This window comes from Chlamydotis macqueenii, chromosome 4 (genome assembly GCF_036417535.1).
Source record: "Chlamydotis macqueenii isolate bChlMac1 chromosome 4, bChlMac1.mat, whole genome shotgun sequence".
NCBI classification, from domain to species: Eukaryota; Metazoa; Chordata; class Aves; order Otidiformes; family Otididae; genus Chlamydotis; species Chlamydotis macqueenii.
Window position 1 is genome coordinate 658,185 of NC_141559.1, and position 12,496 is coordinate 670,680.

General features: G+C 38.0%; 1 long non-coding RNA gene across 1 annotated transcript; it reads right to left on the reverse strand.

Moving 5' to 3' along the window:
• Positions 1 to 5,173: 5,173 nt before the first annotated feature.
• On the reverse strand, positions 5,174 to 10,932 carry LOC147600752 (uncharacterized). The gene is made up of 3 exons (XR_015258499.1): positions 10,839 to 10,932; positions 6,113 to 6,242; positions 5,174 to 5,389 (listed from the first exon to the last, which is right to left on the reverse strand). It is a non-coding gene; the product is annotated as an uncharacterized LOC147600752 (long non-coding RNA).
• Between the last annotated feature and the right edge of the window lie 1,564 nt (positions 10,933 to 12,496).

The window sequence follows — 12,496 nt, forward strand, 5'->3', positions numbered from 1 at the left end:
AGTTCTTACTAGCTCAGTATCATCTCTTTCACTGTGACTGTAATTTTAATAATCATAAGATATAGCAACTTAAAACTTCTCACTATGCAAATTCAACAGCTTGTGTTCCTGCAGGTCACCTATCTATTGCTCTGAAGTTATGTTCATGTGGACCCCTTAACCAGCTTCCAGACATACTCTGCGTTCCTCAGTGTTTGTTTCGATAAGTATTTACAACTATCCTTCTGTGGTGGTCCAAACTGTACTCTGGGCTTCAGTGTATGACCAGGAAGTTCCACTCCCTCGGTGGCATCGTTATGAAAATGCTTGCATTTAAGGGAAGTATCGCAGCAACAAATGGTGTGGCTTTACACTAATCATCTACATTTCTACATACAGGGATCTGCAAAAAAGCTCAACAGGGAGGTCTGTCAAGCGTCCCCTGGGATAGCCTTTGTGTAAAAAGGGGTACTTTGGAAGTTAATTAGAGACAATCTGGTTTTTATACTGAGTTTTAAAAAGTCAGTTAGAGTTAATGGGAATTCAAATGGTTCTCATACAGGTTTGTTTGATATGGTTACTATTATAATTCAGTTTTTCATCGCAAAATAGCAAAATGGACATTAAAAGTGACTGAAGAGTGAAAGAATCCCAACTTGCTGGAATTCAATTTTCTTACAGCAAACTTATCCCTTGTGTAAGAGCTGTGAAGGCACTGGGGATTAATTAAACCATATAAGAAAGATATACTGAACATATGGACACAACAGGACTACAGAGCATGCTAACATTTACCAAACAAATCACTCACACAGGGAAAGGGGAACTCCTTTGTGGAGCAGGTTGTCTCACAGCATGTGTGAAAAAGACCCTTGTTACAGTGCCTTCCTCAAGCACATCCAACAGCAAGGGAACAGCAACAGTCTCCCTTTGAAGACAAATACACACACTCGGGAGATTAACTGAACTAGGACGGGCAGAAATCATGTAGTGGCCACCAACCAAACGATATAACTAGGTTTGCAAATAGTACAGCACTTTGATCACAAGAGAAGAGGTCCTTGAACTAAGCCTAACACATTCCTGTGCTTCAACAAAGGGTCACGCAGTACAATTACCTCTGAACCCCAGCTGCCACTGGATCCAGAACAGATCCCCAAATCTATTTTAGGACAAGCATCTGCTTTTCTTTGTAAACCCACTGTTGGCATGCAAAGAAAAGAGGCCATGCATACCACGGGCAGTTAGGATGGGGCTAGGAATAAGACTTGAGTAACGCTGGCAGGAAGTGGGACTCTGTGGAGCAAGGTTAGTGCTGAGGTGGGACCACCCGGCGCTACAGATAACTTGCTCTCGATGGACCGCATCACTTACCTGACTTGGGCAGGGGCTTAGCATTGCAGTACGATAATAATAGACTCTGCAAGGGCACCACAGATCCCAAACTAATTTTGACACTGAACAATAAGCTGAATCCAAGGTTTCCCTTCTTTTTTCCCCCCTTCAATAAAAACAGCTATTTTGGCCCAAAATGTGCACGCGTGAGAGTTTTAATTGGTAACATTTTATCTTTCTTAATTAAAAAAAAAGACATCGACCACTAGAATTTACTTTATTATAAGTTTTTCTCCACCATCCTCACATTAAAATGATTGCTTAAAATATGTTTTGATGAGCTTCAATTTAGTGTCATGTTCTTCTTTTATAAAGTGCCTTATAAAAGTAAAATAAAATAAAATAATTATAATAAAATTAATACAATAATAATGAAAAAACTACCAGTTCACACTTACATTTTTTTTCTAAACTACAGCAAGAAACCAGACAGTCTGGAAGCTATGTGAAATTCTGGGCAGAAGGTATTATAGGATGTTATTACTTCTGTCCTTGTGCTAATACAGTCACTTGCCCAGGATTAGCAGAAAGCAAATTATTCTGTATTTCTTAAGTGCCACATAAAAACTCCCAGCTCTGGATCTTCTGTAGCCTTGTGTGTTGCACTCCCACAATTCACTCCCTCTGAAGCCTCTCACTCCCGTGACAAAATGTAATGAAACTTTAGTAGCTCTGAAAAGGTCCTTACTCAGACAAATGCCTTCTAACCTGGACAACACAAACAGCTGGGCAGTGTACACAACCCTTTACCTTTCCTGCTCTAAAATATGATTCCTGCCTGGAATGTGCTCTGCTGGAATGCTCTTGAATCCTTTTCAATCTTTACTGGGGAAAGTACCCCTTTGTTTTCAATTCAGTGCTTGCCTACCTACTTATTGTTCCTATTGACAGAGCAGGGTGGCAAATTAAAAAAAGGTTTTGTCAAAATGTTTGCTTACAGCCTGAATAAAACAAAAATTACATTTTTATGAAAACCAAAAACCCATGGAGTTCTAATGACATTAATCTTAAATCTCTCTTTTTTTTCACGGACATTTTCACATAATCATATTTTCTGGCAATGCCATATTTAGTCAGAGAATTTTCAGCTTAACTTAGGTCTTCATCTGTCTCAGAAGCACTGACCTCATGCTCCAAAACTCTCCTACACTTTCCATTAATTTCATGTGTGTGTTTACAGTACACTTTGTAATCCACATAGGTTTATATGATCATGGTAAATTTTGATATGATGAGCACAAATATTAACAATCTTGCAATCTATCCAGTAAAAATTTTTCAAAAGATACACATCTCAAAAAGCGTGCTTTAATTTAACTTCGTGTAGCTCAGAAGTTACGAATAACTTAAGTAGAACTCCCTACAGAACAAAAATACTGGTTTTATTCTGGTTAGCATGTCTGGATAAATCCAAACATTTGTACTAACTTTTGTATTAGAAGTTCATAATCTTCTGATTCTCCCTACTCCCTCCTTGACGAAGTACCACCTGAGAGACAAATTTTCCTGTAAGTTTCCCCAGGACATAAAAGAACAAATTCAGACTATTGATTATGTCCGTGCATTATAAGATTGTACTTTCCTTTGACTGCACTCTTGAGCCAGAATTACACACTTCAATTGTTTGACCCCTGTTTTAATAATACCAATACCAAACAATCCGTATGAGATGCTAGAAATACCACTCTCACAGCATTTACTAGACAGTGCTGACCTCCCTCACACACTCACGGAACAACTGCTTTTTTTATAACTGTTAGTTATAACTGTTTCTATCAAATGCAGACCCAAAATGTTGCTAGTCACAACTTAACTTTCAACTTCAGTCTTCAGCTAGCAAGGGCAAGATCAGCTGGTGCTTTAATGAAAGCAGCACACAATGCCATCTATCATATCCCAATGTGCAAATAAATGCTCAGCAGATATTAATTTCTCTAAGTTTAGGGAAACACATAAGAGTATTTTTTGATTAAACTGTCACTGCGAAGTGCTAATTTCATGTAAGTATGGATTAAAAAAAATTAAATTTAGCAACCTGGATTTTATGGGTTACACAGCAATCAAATAAAAGTTGTGGCCTGCCTGTATAGGGGAAGAATCAAGAGTCAAATACATTCAATATGGGACATCACTCAGAATGGCACATTAAACAACGCTTTTTCACAAATCAGTGTTTGCACTGCACCAAAATATTTTTTAAAAGTGAATTTAAAAACCAAGCAGTAACTCACGAAAAATTAAACAATTAGACTCTTATCCTTGTGCATGCAGGTAATTTCACTAACATTCACTATGGCAAGGGATGTTTCAGTTTCAACACTTAACTCCACGCTTTGTAATAAAGACTGTGCTCTGCATTAATAAAAACTAAGCTCTTCCTATCCGAATGCTTCTATTCCTGTTCCCCCTTTCAGCATTAACGGCCAAATAGATTTACCAATGAGCTGATCTCCTCTAGGACACAAGCTGAACATAAAGGGGGAAGAAAAAACTCTTCTCCACAGGAAATACATAATGCAGCTTTTATAGCATTCACCACAAACAAGCAGCCCGATGTGCTAGGCTTGTTTACTGAGAAAAAGCTGCTGTTTCAATCATTTGTAAATAGAAACTATGTGAGCATCAGAATAATTTATTGAAAAATAAATACATTTACTAAAGCATCCAGTTTGGATAACTTATTATAAAGTAAGAGAAATATCATGTGACAAATATGCTCTATTCTTGTTGCTTCTTGTGAGTTAGAGAGCCATCTGGCTTTGTAGGTACTGTGCCAAAGCCTGTTCCCATTTACATGGATGTAAACATGGTGTAACTATACCAGTTTCATTGTTTATTGCTTGCCTTGCAGAACATTCCCATAGGGGAGAAATAAGATATTAAGCATCACTCCTGAAGGTATTGTGATGCGAGTTTTTACATGTCATGACTAAGGCTGAAGGCTTTCACTCCTTAATTATGACACGCAATGTTAGATTGGCTGTGTTTCCTTACCCAAGCGGTCAAGCCCAATATCCCACGATCAGACACCCAGTCACATACTCCATTATACAACCAGTTAGGATTCTTGACAATACTGAGACATCAGAAAGGCAAGTTCTGTTTAGTGTTTTGTTTTCTTGGACAGAAGCAACCAAAGATGTCTTCACTTTACAAAGACGCCAAACTTTGCTGCCGATCTTCCCATCACCAGGTGCTGAAAGCAGCAAAACCACCGTGCTGTCACTGACAGAGAAGAGGTCACTGACAGAGAAGAGGTCACTGAGCCTATCTCTGAAGAAAAAAGTAAAACAGATGCATCTGGCAAGCTTAGCTTTTCTGTGGATCCCTGAGGCTGTCCCCCGTTCTGCCAAATTTCATGAGAACATGAAGAGACTCCAAGTCTCTCTATGGCACACAGATGGCTGGGGCTGTGAACTTTTTCATATGGCCAAGAGACAAAGTAGATTGCTTAGACCCAGAGCCTTTGTGCCCAAAACCCATAAGATGCCTATGGTGCACAGTGCCCAAAGAAAGAAACTTCAATGCTCATAGAAAAGGGGAGACTCAAAATTAAAAAGACTCAATTGCTTTACTATGATTTTGAGGCTTCCTCCTTAGAGAAAAAACTGTTTAGTAAAGCTCTTTATCCAGAGCTTTACTGTAACATTTTCATTAATGGTCTGGATGATGGGGCAGGGTGTATCCTCAACAAGTTTGCTGATGATACAAAACTGGGAGGAGTGCTTGATGCACCAGAGGGCCAAGCTGTCATCCAGAGGGACCTTGACAGGCTGGAGAAACAGGCTAGCAGGAACCTCATGAAGTTGGACAAGGGGATGTGCGGAGTCCTGCACTTGTGGAAGAATAAAATAACCCCCATGCACCAGAACATGCCGGGGGCCAGCTAGCTAGAAAGTAGCTTTGCAGAAAAGGATCTGGACACCAGGTTGAACACGAGGCAGCAATGCACCCTTGCCACAAGGAAAGCTAACGGTATCCTAGATTACACTAGGAGGTGTGTTGCTTCGAATACCTGAAAAAAGCATCACAGAAAAAGGAAACCAAATCCACCAGAGAAACTGTATATATATTTTTTTTTAACATATATTTGTAGCTATAAAACCATGTCTAAGATAGAAAAATACAAAAGCATACAACACTGTAAATACTAATCAGGAATATTTTAAATTTTACTTACTTGTGACTATTTCACTGTCACACACCATGTAAATTTACACCTTTCCTGGTTCCTTACATTATTCAGAACTTTCTTTTCCATTTTCCTCAGATATAGACAGATTTGGATGATTTATAAAATCTGCCAGCAAGCTGTTGCCGAGTTTAATATATACGCGATTTAAACCTGGTTTTAGTTCAATTGACATTTTGCTTATTTAAAACACAAAAATCAGCCACTGAGGAACAAAGACTTTCTTTTAACGGGATCATGGAAATATTAGCAACAGCAGTCCATAAATCAGTAAAAATTATTTTTAGATGCCCAGAGATGAACAGTCAGTGTGCCAAATAGAACGGAGGTTTGATGGGGAAAAAACCACGTTTTTTCTGGGAAGAATTCTTTTGCTTCACAAAAACGAATCTGACTACAAAGGGCAGTCCTATTCTAACAGAAGCATGGTTTCTAGTGTTCCACTCAATAATACAGTAAACCAAATGTAAGAAAATTCATTCTCAAGGATATAAATAACAGCACCTTTACCAAATACAAGAAAAGACTGGTTCCACAAAATCTCACCTGAATGCTGTTAAAGATACTGATAATTTCACACTACGAATCTCAAGAGGAAATAAGGGAGACACACAGTTCTAATGCCACACTCCCAGACCGTGCCCTTCTCCTCTACTCAAAGAAAACAAGAACAGGGCTGCAACCAAAGAGGAAAAAAGGGTCATGACAGAGTTGAGTAGGGACTGATACTGCCTGTTTCAAGGAACACCAAGAGTTATTTAATACACTAGAAACACTCTGTTTAAAGAAAAGCTCAGGTAGCACTAGATAGGTCAGTAGGTAATCTGGCCATAGTAACTTGTGGTCATCATTAATTAATACATGGTCACGAGCTGTTTGTGAATTAGAACTTGTTTAAGTTTTCCAAAATGCTTTTAAAATCACATCAAGAATTGATTAGTGAAGGTGAAAAGTGTATCACTACCTTCTTAGAATGCCTTTAAAGGCAAGCATTGTCATCTGCTCACAAACACAAGTTCCTCTCTTGTCACAACAGCTCAGACATGAGCTGCTCTGTATCTGGTAAAGTAGGTACAGTTGATTTTTATGAGCTTTTAACAGTTGGCTAAATCATGCTTAATCACAATTCATCATCTCAAGAAATGGGCCCCTTTTCTTAGTATCTAAGTTGTTTGCCTAAATCTTTAGGAAGTCTCCAAACACTGTGCAGCCGGTAGTTTCCCATTTGTGATTTCTCCTTGCAAATTTAAAGCAAATCATTTTCCAGTTCTGGTTGTGCTCAGAAGCTGCAAAATTGAGTTTATGCTAACTACACATACCAGAACAACTCTCTCAAGCAGAGCTGGCTGATGAGCAGTGCACAGACAAACATCACAGAATCTTTTACAAACCTATGTTATTTATGATACCATGGCTACTGCAATCCCATCTTGAAGTAGGTGAAATTGAAGAATGGGGTCAGGGGTAAAAAAGAGGTAACGTGACACAGCAAGTCATGGGTAAACGAGAACGTGCTTCCTGAGCTCTAGTTTCCTGCTTACTCCTAAGAACACACCCATGTGGAGGTCATCTCTGTCAAACTATTTTTGTTACTGCATGTTTTAAGGTGTTACACAAAGCTTTTGTTTACAACGCTTCCCCACCATTAGATCATGTCCTTTGGCTCTACAGCTTCCTGTTTAATGTTGGAGAATATCTACGTAATTTGTCTGCTACTGCTTCTTTCCTCTGGGTTTTTGTCTAAGTATAGGTCCACTTTTGTTACTATCAGCATTTTTTTTTTCGTATTTTTCACAAAATAGCAGCACAACTGTCACCAGAGATGGAGTAATCATGTACATGTCCTCCACTGTCTGCAGAGAACTTAGCTAGATTTTTTTTTCCCTGTTTATGAGTAATAGTGCCATTTGCTTGCTAAATATAATGCAAAATCAGCAAGGGTAATGTGTAAAAACCTGCAGGTCAGCACAGATTATTACGACTTCTAAATTCATGTGCAACCTGGTTGGGCAAAACGGGCCCAAGGACAGAGCAAGGTTAAGGCTCCTACAGAGATGAAATCTAAACATCATCAGTGTAACGCAAACCGTGTGTGAGGCACTAACTGGAGACAGCCATTCACAGCGAGATAAAGCTTTTGGCAGAGGGAGTTCAGCAATCTGGTCACGCTGTTGAGTGGAGCGAGCTACATGCAACTTTGGGCATGTGGAAGAGAACATTAAAAGATGCAGGGCATTTTACCTAGCAAATTAGCACAGGTAGCAAGCAGATATGGTGAATAATCCTGCAGCATTTTAGGAGATTATTTAGGTAATCACAACTGGGAACATGTACCCTTAAAGTTTACTATGATCACTAAGGCAGCATGTCTTTATTATTGTTTCCCACTAACACTGTTTTGTGGGTTTTTTTAACATTGTTTACAATGAAAATGTCAAATAAACAAATGCATCAGTCATTAAAGAGAAATATTACAAGATATTTTCTGTCATTATTTTAATTTAGAGCATGAGATCCCAGTAAGTTTAGATTTTACTGGTACTAAAAAGCTTATGCAAAGTGAAATAATATGGAAAATAAAGTATGCGAAACACAAAATAACTTGGCAGTAGGACCACAGTTCAGGGCTCTTTTTGCCAGGTCTGACCATTAAAACTCAATCTCTTTCTTTTCCCTTCTGTCTTCAAATGGATTTTCAATTCCCTTTTATTCTGTGGCACAGTTTCAACAGATGGGATAACAAATGTTGCCCAGCCAAATTAGCCTAAAGCTTGATGACAATAACACTTCTTTGGGCATGGGAGAGTATGGATATCTTCTGGATGCAAAAGTTATTGCACCTCAACCTTCTCAATGCCAGATGACTGCTCTCATATAATAGTATTAAATAAGTGAGTGTTGGCATCATTACTGTAATATCTCTAAAAGAAAAAGTAGAATCTCTCCGTTCTTTAAACTAAAAGGACGGCAGCAAGTAGGGCATCTCCACGGTAGAAGCTGCAGAAATGCAATGTACCTAGGCTTGCAGGACTTGTAAACTCTTTGTTAGAAACTTCAATCTAAACAGCTTAGGCTAAGTTCACACAAAGTGCCTGGTAAGTCAGGATGGAAATGAAACACAGTGCTGACTCCCAGCTGCAGTAGCCACAAGGGACAGGGTCGCCTTGCAAAACATTGTACAGTCACGCCGCATGGTCCCTGCAGAGAGCTTGTAACAAAATAAAGAAACCCAGCTAACACGAACAAAGTACAATTTTGCTTTAGCTCAATGAATTTTCCTCAGTAGCAAGAGTGACCTGAACCTTAGAGTAAGTATCTACTCTTGGTATACCTGTTCACTTACTGTCAGATTACAACCAAGGAATAGGCTACCTTGAGCAATAATGCCATGTTTTCACTCAAATCAGATTTCAAGAAAGGAAGACTGTAAAGAACAATTAGCATCAAACTGCCACTCACATTACCAAGCCATCTGGTTTCCATTTTTACACTCCTAGCAGTGTCAGATCATGAGGTTTGGATGAGGCTATCCATTGTGCAGGAGATGCAGATAACTAGTGTGAACTTTCAAATATTGTTTCACTCTTCTTTAGTTTTTCCTCATAAAAATTTTGCCAGTGCTGACTAACACAAGAAGCAGTGAACAGCATGTCCTCCTGGGCTCATTAATGACTTAGAAAATAAAGTCATTTTATTCAAATTGCACTAGCAAATCCGTTTTTCACTTGTTTTCTTAGCTGCTTTGCAAATGGTCCCACTGTCTGCCCTGAAGTGATTTTTTTTTAAGGGCAAATAGAATCCAAAATAGTCTTCCCTGATTTCTTAAGTGCTGCCAGACTGAAAATGAATCAACAACTAAACTCTAAGAAACACTGAAGTACCTATTACTTGATGAGTATCATTACAAAATAATTACAAAGTAAGACATTTCACCTTCTATGTGATGAACTGAGAGAGAGGAGCTTCTTTACACTTAAAGTAGAATTGTATAAGCTTTGTTTTTATCTGACTGTTACTTCCCATACCTAGCTCAACGCTGTTCTTACGCAAAGACATCTCCATTAATTGCTTTTAAGCTATCAATGTTAGTAAATAAATATTGCCCTGATCTTCAGATAACAATCCATGTCATTCCCAGACTGTTCCTGTTTCTTCTGCTATTAACCAACAGAGCAGACAAATTCTGATGAAAACATCACAGGAAGTTTAGAAGACAAGCGTTTGTCTCCATGCTGGAGGATTAGACTCCCCAAGGCAGCAATGTGCAGTGAGAGGTGCAGGCAGTGAGGTGGAGAGTCCCAGCACATGTGGCCTGGGTGCCTCATAAAATATTTTAGCTCGTCTCACTGTCACGACACATTAATGGCCATTTGTTCTTTCATTTTTTAAAAGAAAGGGTTGCATAAATTTCTCAAAACATGTGAAAAAGGATGTTTTTCTTGAAATAAATTACATTCTTTAAAGAACTCCTCCTTCCATATGGGAATAGATACCTTATTTAGAAAGTCATACTTTACCATTTTCTTAAGCTGACCAATACTTAGAAGAAAGAATTTCAATATTTTGCATGTCTATTTTCAGTAATGATTATCTTTCCAACAACAGTGCATCTAACTTGTCTGGTGATTTAAGTATACAAAAAAAAACAACCCACAAAGACTCTAATTTTCAAGATGAAATTAAGGAATTATTTGTATTTTTCTTCAAATATTTCCAATGCTAATAATATGCTTCTCACAAATATATTTATCTCTTCAGTCATCATAATTCTTAGGCATTATGTAACCATACTGTATTCCTTGCAACACAAGTAACTGAACAAATCCATCACGGTTATAAATCAGAAACAACATGATTAGAAAGCAATCACAAAATAACAATTGTCATCTAACATGCTGTGATCACACAACAGCTCCTGTCAAAGGTCCTTACGGTACGATCAAAGTATATTTACTATGCCACTAGTCTTCTGGACACTTTTGCTCCACAATATCTGATGAAACATTCATGGTCTAAATCTCTGCTGATAAATCTGTTCTAGAGGTGTTCTTTAGAAGACCTATTTTGAATTTAAACTGCTGTGTACTGGCTTAGTAAGTCTAAACTATCTGAGAACTCTTTAATTTCCCATTAATTTATTAATATGAAAACTTCAGGAGCTAACATGATCTGGATTAAAGTTCATCTTTCAAATTATCAACCTTCTGGCTGGGGATTAAGTAGTAAAGGGGATTATGTCATAAAGAGCTGGATTCAGCAGATTTCACATTACCTGTTAGCGGTGTAACATGACATCATCAAGCACTACGGAGTTTCAAGGCACGGAAAGCTCATTCAAGTTCTGTTCTTTCTGATTCTGAAAGAGGATTCCTGTCTTCACCTGAAACCTTTAAAAATAATTGTTCATCAGTTAAATTATCTTTAGTGCAACAGCAACCAAAGGTAAACATCAAAATTGGGCACCGAGTTAAGTATTTCCTTCATTCTGGAACAATGTTTTAAAAACTAGCAAAAGAAATGCATCTCAAATTTGTCTAAACTGAAATACATAACAGTAAAATGAACTCGCTGTAGCTCAAGACGAAACAGAAAGGGTGCAGATAATGTATGTGCCTGGTGCCCTCTCCTGGTCGTTTGGCGGTAATGCCATCACAAATATCTATAATTTTTTTTTCCTACTTATCCTTCAGAAAAATGCCAGGTGTTTGGGGGCAGGTTGAATGTTGTTCCACAGAAGTACTTTTCAAAACTCTCAAAATCTACAAAAAGTTATTCCACTGTACAAGGCCGCCAGTAGCTGGATGTAGCTACTTTTGAGCTAAATGGTGTTCTTACATTGGCTTAAAGAAGGAAACATCAAATCTCTTTTTTTAGAAGAAATAAGTAGCCACCTGAGTAAGTCTAATTTCAAAATACATTTAGTACATTTAAAATTAAAATTAATTTTTACAATTTTTACAGTGTTCAAAACCGAAATGAGGAAGTCCCTTTGAGAAGCGTACTCATCATATTAGAAGTTACAGTGCAGCTTATTAGCCCACAATGGCTCATTTTAAAATCCATTTATTTTAATTAATACTTAAAATTTAAGACAATCTTTCCCAGTTGCACCACTCTTTCATTGGTGTTGGTGAAAGAATACAGTATTGCTATTTGTAATACCATCTCATTGTTTATGTCTTAAAATATAGCAGTAGCCAACCTGAAAAGAAATGTTAGAGTATTTTGACAGCTGACAAGAGGTACCTGTACTTATCCTGCTAAATTTAATGCTACAAAGACTATTGAAAACAAACTTGACTAACAACAAAAAAACCAAAATGAGCTTGGTAATACAAGGACTGTCAAAAAGTGCAGTATCTTAAATTAATTCTAGAGTTAATTGCAGATAGCAATAAACCACCACTGGGTGAAAGCTCTGAAGACACAATGGAACGCAGTGAAGAAGCTCACACAAAGCAAAGTGATTTAAAGATAGCAAAGTGATTTAATTATTTAGAAGATTTAAAAATAACTCTTTTATAAAGGAACACTGATGGTACTTGGCTGTCCTGGTGGCCTACACGATGTCCAGGAAAAGCTTTTCCTGGGAACCATCCCAATGTCACACCCTCCTAGGCACAGAAACTAAACAGCTGATAAAGAAAAGTAACAGTTTCACCAAAAATCATGGAAGCTCAGCCAACTGAAAACTGCATCACCCAGCATGTAACCTACAAACACCACAAGCTGGGCTGAGGGGAAGGAGCAAAACACCTAACCTGCAGCAAAAAAAAAAAAAATTAGCTCAACACCTGCATGGATTTTGAGTGATGGCAACTACAGGGATGTGCAGCACTCTAAAACCTTAAGGAGAATCAAAGAAATGCACAGAAAACAAGAGGGAAGAAGGCAAAAGGGCTAGCTATTTCTATGGGCTCATAAGTACAG